Source organism: Ylistrum balloti, unplaced genomic scaffold (assembly GCF_031769215.1).
Source record: "Ylistrum balloti isolate Yb309-2 unplaced genomic scaffold, AGI_CSIRO_Ybal_v1 Utg371892, whole genome shotgun sequence".
NCBI lineage: Eukaryota > Metazoa > Mollusca > Bivalvia > Pectinida > Pectinidae > Ylistrum > Ylistrum balloti.
Window position 1 is genome coordinate 71,804 of NW_026782933.1, and position 8,439 is coordinate 80,242.

The following is an 8,439-nucleotide window of genomic DNA, read 5'->3' on the forward strand; positions in this document are numbered from 1 at the left end:
AAAAATGGATGTCTTGTCAATTGTTATTTTGATTTTTTCAGAACTTGATCGGAACCATTCTATCTAGCTTTCAATCACTTTGACTATACTCTGATTAATAGTAATGTTGAAATAGCAATTTATTATCATGATTACTTGGATAGCTATAGACCATATAGTTATTATTACAACCTTTTCAAAATGACATCAAGCTGGCCACTAATTGGAATCCAGTAACAGAATCACACAAAAAATGGTCGGTAGGAGCATTCATCGGTGGGATTTATTCTGCAGTGGAAAGTCTGATCATTGTATGAAATATTGTGCATTATATTGTGATAGTCACTCAGACGCAGAAGTTTATTGATCATACATTAAATATTATATATATAAATATATATATATATAAAGTATATATATATATATATATATATATATACAAGCAGAAGAAAGACTTTTTGGGGGGTTTGCGCAATTGTGTATTTTCTTAACATTTTTTCTTTTCTATTTCTAGTTTTAAAATGTTTTTTTTTTTATTTATAATTTTATTTTTTAGGTTTTTTTCTTTATTTTGTTAGGGGATGTTAAGATAGTTGACTGTTCTTAGATTCTGAAGCATGTTTTTCATTCAAATCCATGGAAATTCCACAATGAAAGATCATTTTTAATGGAAAATATATTTTTCACAGAAATTCTATGGATATTATTATCAGGTTTAAATAAAGAATTTGATTGTAAATTATGGATGGAATTATGTTGTACAGTGCATATGGAACTGTCAGGAATGAAGAGATATGTTGTACTGTGTCTATGGAACTGTCAAGAATGAAGAGATATGTTATATAGTGTGTATGGAACTGTCAGGAATGAAGAGATATGTTGACCTGAGTCTATGGAACATCCAAGAATGAAGAGATATGTTGTACTGTGTCTATGGAACATACAAGAATGAAGAGATATGTTGTACTGTGTGTATGGAACTGTCAGGAATGAAGAGATATGTTGTACTGTGTGTATGGAACTGTCCAGAATGTAGAGATATGTTGTACTGTGTGTATGGAACTGTCAAGAATGAAGAGATATGTTGTACTGTGTGTCTGGAACTGTCAAGAATGAAGAGATATGTTGTACTGTGTGTATGGAACTGTCAAGAATGAAGAGATATGTTGTACTGTGTGTATGGAAATGTCAAGAATGAAGAGATATGTTGTACTGTGTGTATGGAACTGTGAAGAATGTAGAGATATGTTGTACTGTGTCTATGGAACTGTCAAGAATGAAGAGATATGTTGTACTGTGTGTATGGAACTGTCAAGAATGAAGAGATATGTTGTACTGTGTGTATGTGTCAGGAATGAAGAGATATGTTGTACTGTGTGTATGGAACTGTCAAGAATGAAGAGATATGTTGTACTGTGTGTATGGAACTGTCAAGAATGAAGAGATATGTTGTACTGTGTGTATGGAACTGTCAGGAATGAAGAGATATGTTGTACTGTGTGTATGGAACTGTCAGGAATGAAGAGATATGTTGTACTGTGTGTATGGAACTGTCAGGAATGAAGAGATATGTTGTACTGTGTGTATGGAGCTGTCAGGAATGAAGAGATATGTTGTACTGTGTGTATAGAAATGTCAAGAATATAGAGATATGTTGTACTGTGTCTATGGAACATCCAAGAATGAAGAGATATGTTGTACTGTGTGTGTGTATGAAGAATATGTTGAACTGTCAAGAATGAAGAGATATGTTGTACTGTGTGTATGGAACTGTCAAGAATGAAGAGATATGTTGTACTGTGTGTATGGAACTGTCACTGTGTGTATGGAACTGTCAAGAATGAAGAGATATGTTGTACTGTGTGTATGGAACTGTCAAGAATGTAGAGATATGTTGTACTGTGTGTATGGAACTGTCAAGAATGAAGAGATATGTTGTACTGTGTGTATGGAACTGTCAGGAATGAAGAGATATGTTGTACTGTGTGTATGGAACTGTCAAGAATGAAGAGATATGTTGTACTGTGTGTATGGAACTGTCAAGAATGAAGAGATATGTTGTACTGTGTGTCTGGAACTGTCCAGAATGTAGAGATATGTTGTACTGTGTGTATGGAACTGTCAGGAATGAAGAGATATGTTGTACTGTGTGTATGGAACTGTCAGGAATGAAGAGATATGTTGTACTGTGTGTATGGAACTGTCAAGAATGAAGAGATATGTTGTACTGTGTGTATGGAACTGTCAGGAATGAAGAGATATGTTGTACTGTGTCTATGGAACTGTCAAGAATGAAGAGATATGTTGTACTGTGTGTATGGAACTGTCAAGAATGAAGAGATATGTTGTACTGTGTGTATGGAACTGTCAAGAATGAAGAGATATGTTGTACTGTGTGTATGGAACTGTCAAGAATGAAGAGATATGTTGTACTGTGTGTCTGGAACTGTCCAGAATGTAGAGATATGTTGTACTGTGTGTATGGAACTGTCAAGAATGAAGAGATATGTTGTACTGTGTGTATGGAACTGTCAAGAATGAAGAGATATGCTGTACTGTGTCTATGGAACTGTCAAGAATGAAGAGATATGTTGTACTGTGTGTGTATGATATGTTGTTATGTGTGTATGGAACTGTCAGGAATGTAGAGATATGTTGTACTGTGTGTATGGAACTGTCCAGAATGTAGAGATATGTTGTACTGTGTGTATGGAACTGTCAGGAATGTAGAGATATGTTGTACTGTGTGTATGGAACATCCAAGAATGAAGAGATATGTTGTACTGTGTGTATGGAACTGTCAGGCGTGTAGAGATATGTTGTACTGTGTGTATGGAACTGTCAAGAATGAAGAGATATGTTGTACTGTGTGTCTGGAACTGTCCAGAATGTAGAGATATGTTGTACTGTGTGTATGGAACTGTCAGGAATGAAGAGATATGTTGTACTGTGTGTATGGAACTGTCAGGAATGAAGAGATATGTTGTACTGTGTCTATGGAACTGTCAAGAATGAAGAGATATGTTGTACTGTGTGTATGGAACTGTCAGGAATGAAGAGATATGTTGTACTGTGTGTATGGAACTGTCAAGAATGAAGAGATATGTTGTACTGTGTGTATGGAACTGTCAAGAATGAAGAGATATGTTGTACTGTGTGTATGGAACTGTGAATGAAGAGATATGTTGTACTGTGTGTATGGAACTGTCAGGAATGAAGAGATATGTTGTACTGTGTGTATGGAACTGTCAGGAATGAAGAGATATGTTGTACTGTGTGTATGGAACTGTCAAGAATGAAGAGATATGTTGTACTGTGTGTATGGAACTGTCAGGAATGAAGAGATATGTTGTACTGTGTCTTTGGAACTGTCAAAGAATGAAGAGATATGTTGTACTGTGTGTATGGAACTGTCAAGAATGTAGAGATATGTTGTACTGTGTGTATGGAACTGTCAAGAATGAAGAGATATGTTGTACTGTGTGTATGGAACTGTCAAGAATGAAGAGATATGTTGTACTGTGTGTATGGAACTGTCAAGAATGAAGAGATATGTTGTACTGTGTGTATGGAACAAGAATGAAGAGATATGTTGTACTGTGTGTATGGAACTGTCAGGAATGAAGAGATATGTTGTACTGTGTGTCTGGAACTGTCAAGAATGAAGAGATATGTTGACCTGTGTGTATGGAACTGTCAAGAATAAAGAGATGTGTTGTATAGTGTCTATGCAACTGTCAAGAATGAAGAGATATTTTGTACTGTGTGTATGGAACTGTCAAGAATGAAGAGATATGTTGTACTGTGTGTATGGAACTGTCAGGAATGAAGAGATATGTTGTACTGTGTGTATGGAACTGTCAGGAATGAAGAGATATGTTGTACTGTGTCTATGGAACTGTCAAGAATGTAGAGATATGTTGTACTGTGTGTATGGAACATCCAAGAATGAAGAGATATGTTGTACTGTGTGTATGGAACTGTCAAGAATGAAGAGATATGTTGTACTGTGTGTATGGAACTGTCAAGAATGAAGAGATATGTTGTACTGTGTCTATGGAACATACAAGAATGAAGAGATATGTTGTACTGTGTGTATGGAACTGTCAGGAATGAAGAGATATGTTGTACTGTGTGTATGGAACTGTCAGGAATGAAGAGATATGTTGTACTGTGTGTCTGGAACTGTCAAGAATGAAGAGATATGTTGTACTGTGTCTATGGAACATACAAGAATAAAGAGATATGTTGTACTGTGTTTATGTAACTGTCAAGAACGAAGAGATATGTTGTACTGTGTGTATGGAACTGTCAGGAATGAAGAGATAGCTGTACTGTGTGTATGGAACTGTCAGGAATGAAGAGATATGTTGTACTGTGTGTATGGAACTTTCAAGAATGAAGAGATATGTTGTACTGTGTGTATGGAACTGTCAGGAATGAAGAGATATGTTGTACTGTGTGTATGGAACTGTCAAGAATGAAGAGATATGTTGTACTGTGTGTATGGAACTGTCAAGAATGAAGAGATATGTTGTACTGTGTGTATGGAACTGTCAGGAATGAAGAGATATGTTGTACTGTGTGTATGGAACTGTCAAGAATGAAGAGATATGTTGTACTGTGTGTATGGAACTGTCAAGAATGAAGAGATATGTTGTACTGTGTGTATGGAACTGTCACGAATGAAGAGATATGTTGTACTGTGTGTATGGAACTGTCAAGAATGAAGAGATATGTTGTACTGTGTGTATGGAACTGTCAAGAATGAAGAGATATGTTGTACTGTGTGTATGGAACTGTCAAGAATGAAGAGATATGTTGACCTGTGTGTATGGAACTGTCAGGAATGAAGAGATATGTTGTACTGTGTGTATGGAACTGTCAAGAATGAAGAGATATGTTGTACTGTGTGTATGGAACTGTCAAGAATGAAGAGATATGTTATACTGTGTGTATGGAACTGTCAAGAATGAAGAGATATGTTGTACTGTGTGTATGGAACTGTCAAGAATGAAGAGATATGTTGTACTGTGTGTATGGAACTGTCAGGAATGAAGAGATATGTTGTACTGTGTCTATGGAACATCCAAGAATGAAGAGATATGTTGTACTGTGTGTATGGAACTGTCAAGAATGAAGAGATATGTTGTACTGTGTGTATGGAACTGTCAAGAATGAAGAGATATGTTGTACTGTGTGTATGGAACTGTCAAGAATGAAGAGATATGTTGTACTGTGTCTATGGAACATACAAGAATGAAGAGATATGTTGTACTGTGTGTATGGAACTGTCAGGAATGAAGAGATATGTTGTACTGTGTGTATGGAACTGTCAGGAATGAAGAGATATGTTGTACTGTGTGTATGGAACTGTCAAGAATGTAGAGATATGTTGTACTGTGTCTATGGAACTGTCAAGAATGAAGAGATATGGTGTACTGTGTGTATGGAACTGTCCAGAATGTAGAGATATGTTGTACTGTGTGTATGGAACTGTCAAGAATGAAGAGATATGTTGTACTGTGTGTATGGAACTGTCAAGAATGAAGAGATATGTTGTACTGTGTGTATGGAACTGTCAAGAATGAAGAGATATGTTGTACTGTGTGTATGGAACATCCAAGAATGAAGAGATATGTTGTACTGTGTGTATGGAACTGTCAAGAATGAAGAGATATGTTGTACTGTGTGTATGGAACTGTCAAGAATGAAGAGATATGTTGTACTGTGTGTATGGAACTGTCAAGAATGAAGAGATATGTTGTACTGTGTGTATGGAACTGTCAAGAATGAAGAGATATGTTGTACTGTGTGTATGGAACATCCAAGAATGAAGAGATATGTTGTACTGTGTGTATGGAACTGTCAAGAATGAAGAGATATGTTGTACTGTGTGTATGGAACTGTCAGGAATGAAGAGATATGTTGTACTGTGTGTATGGAACTGTCAGGAATGAAGAGATATGTTGTACTGTGTGTATGGAACTGTCAAGAATGAAGAGATATGTTGTACTGTGTGTATGGAACTGTCAAGAATGAAGAGATATGTTGTACTGTGTGTATGGAACTGTCAGGAATGAAGAGATATGTTGTACTGTGTGTATGGAACTGTCAAGAATGAAGAGATATGTTGTACTGTGTGTATGGAACAAGAATGAAGAGATATGTTGTACTGTGTGAATGAAGAGATATGTTGTACTGTGTGTATGGAATGAAGAGATATGTTGTACTGTGTGTATGGAACTGTCCAGAATGAAGAGATATGTTGTACTGTGTGTATGGAACTGTCAAGAATGAAGAGATATGTTGTACTGTGTGTATGGAACTGTCAGGAATGAAGAGATATGTTGTACTGTGTGTATGGAACTGTCAAGAATGAAGAGATATGTTGTACTGTGTGTATGGAACTGTCAAGAATGAAGAGATATGTTGTACTGTGTGTCTATGGAACATGTCAAGAATGAAGAGATATGTTGTACTGTGTGTATGGAACTGTCAGGAATGAAGAGATATGTTGTACTGTGTGTATGGAACTGTCAAGAATGATAGACTGTGATATGTTGTACTGTGTGTATGGAACTGTCAAGAATGAAGAGATATGTTGTACTGTGTGTATGGAACTGTCAAGAATGAAGAGATATGTTGTACTGTGTGTATGGAACTGTCAAGAATGAAGAGATATGTTGTACTGTGTGTATGGAACATCAAAGAATGAAGAGATATGTTGTACTGTGTGTATGGAACTGTCAAGAATGAAGAGATATGTTGTACTGTGTCTATGGAACTGTCAAGAATGAAGAGATATGTTGTACTGTGTGTATGGAACTGTCAAGAATGAAGAGATATGTTGTACTGTGTGTATGGAACTGTCAAGAATGAAGAGATATGTTGTACTGTGTGTATGGAACTGTCAAGAATGAAGAGATATGTTGTACTGTGTGTATGGAACTGTCAGGAATGAAGAGATATGTTGTACTGTGTGTATGGAACTGTCAGGAATGAAGAGATATGTTGTACTGTGTGTATGGAACATCCAAGAATGAAGAGATATGTTGTACTGTGTGTATGGAACTGTCAAGAATGAAGAGATATGTTGTACTGTGTGTATGGAACTGTCAAGAATGAAGAGATATGTTGTACTGTGTGTATGGAACTGTCAAGAATGAAGAGATATGTTATACTGTGTCTATGCAACTGTCAAGAATGAAGAGATATGTTATACTGTGTGTATGGAACAGTCAAGAATGAAGAGATATGTTGTACTGTGTGTATGGAACTGTCAGGAATGAAGAGATATGTTGTACTGTGTGTATGGAACTGTGTGAAGAGATATGTTGAATGAAAGAGATATGTTGTACTGTGTGTATGGAACTGTCAAGAATGAAGAGATATGTTGTACTGTGTGTATGGAACTGTCTGTGTCAGGAATGAAGAGATATGTGTACAAGAATGAAGAGATATGTTGTACTGTGTGTATGGAACTGTCCGGAAGGTCTAGATAATTTTAACTATGAAAATGGAACACTCACGAATGTAGGGATATGTTGTACTGTGTGTATGGAACTGTCAAGAATGAAGAGATATGTTGAACTGTGTGTCTGGAACTGTCAAGAATGAAGAGATATGTTGTACTGTGTGTATGGAACTGTCAAGAATGAAGAGATATGTTGTACTGTGTGTATGGAACTGTCCAGAATGTAGAGATATGTTGTACTGTGTGTATGGAACTGTCAGGAATGAAGAGATATGTTGTACTGTGTCTATGGAACTGTCAGGAATGAAGAGATATGTTGTACTGTGTCTATGGAACTGTCAAGAATGAAGAGATATGTTGTACTGTGTGTATGGAACTGTCCAGAATGTAGAGATATGTTGTACTGTGTGTATGGAACTGTCAAGAATGAAGAGATATGTTATATAGTGTGTATGGAACTGTCAGGAATGAAGAGATATGTTGACCTGAGTCTATGGAACATCCAAGAATGAAGAGATATGTTGTACTGTGTCTATGGAACTGTCAAGAATGAAGAGATATGTTGTACTGTGTGTATGGAACTGTCAAGAATGAAGAGATATGTTGTACTGTGTGTATGGAACTGTCAGGAATGAAGAGATATGTTGTACTGTGTGTATGGAACTGTCAAGAATGAAGAGATATGTTATACTGTGTGTATGGAACTGTCAAGAATGAAGAGATATGTTGTACTGTGTGTATGGAACTGTCAGGAATGAAGAGATATGTTGTACTGTGTGTATGGAACTGTCAAGAATGAAGAGATATGTTGTACTGTGTGTATGTCCAAGAATGAAGGATAACTGTGTGTATGGAAAGAATGAAGAGATATGTTGTACTGTGTGTATGGAACTGTCAGGAATGAAGAGATATGTTGTACTGTGTCTATGGAACATCCAAGAATGAAGAGATATGTTGTACTGTGTGTATGGAACATCCAAGAA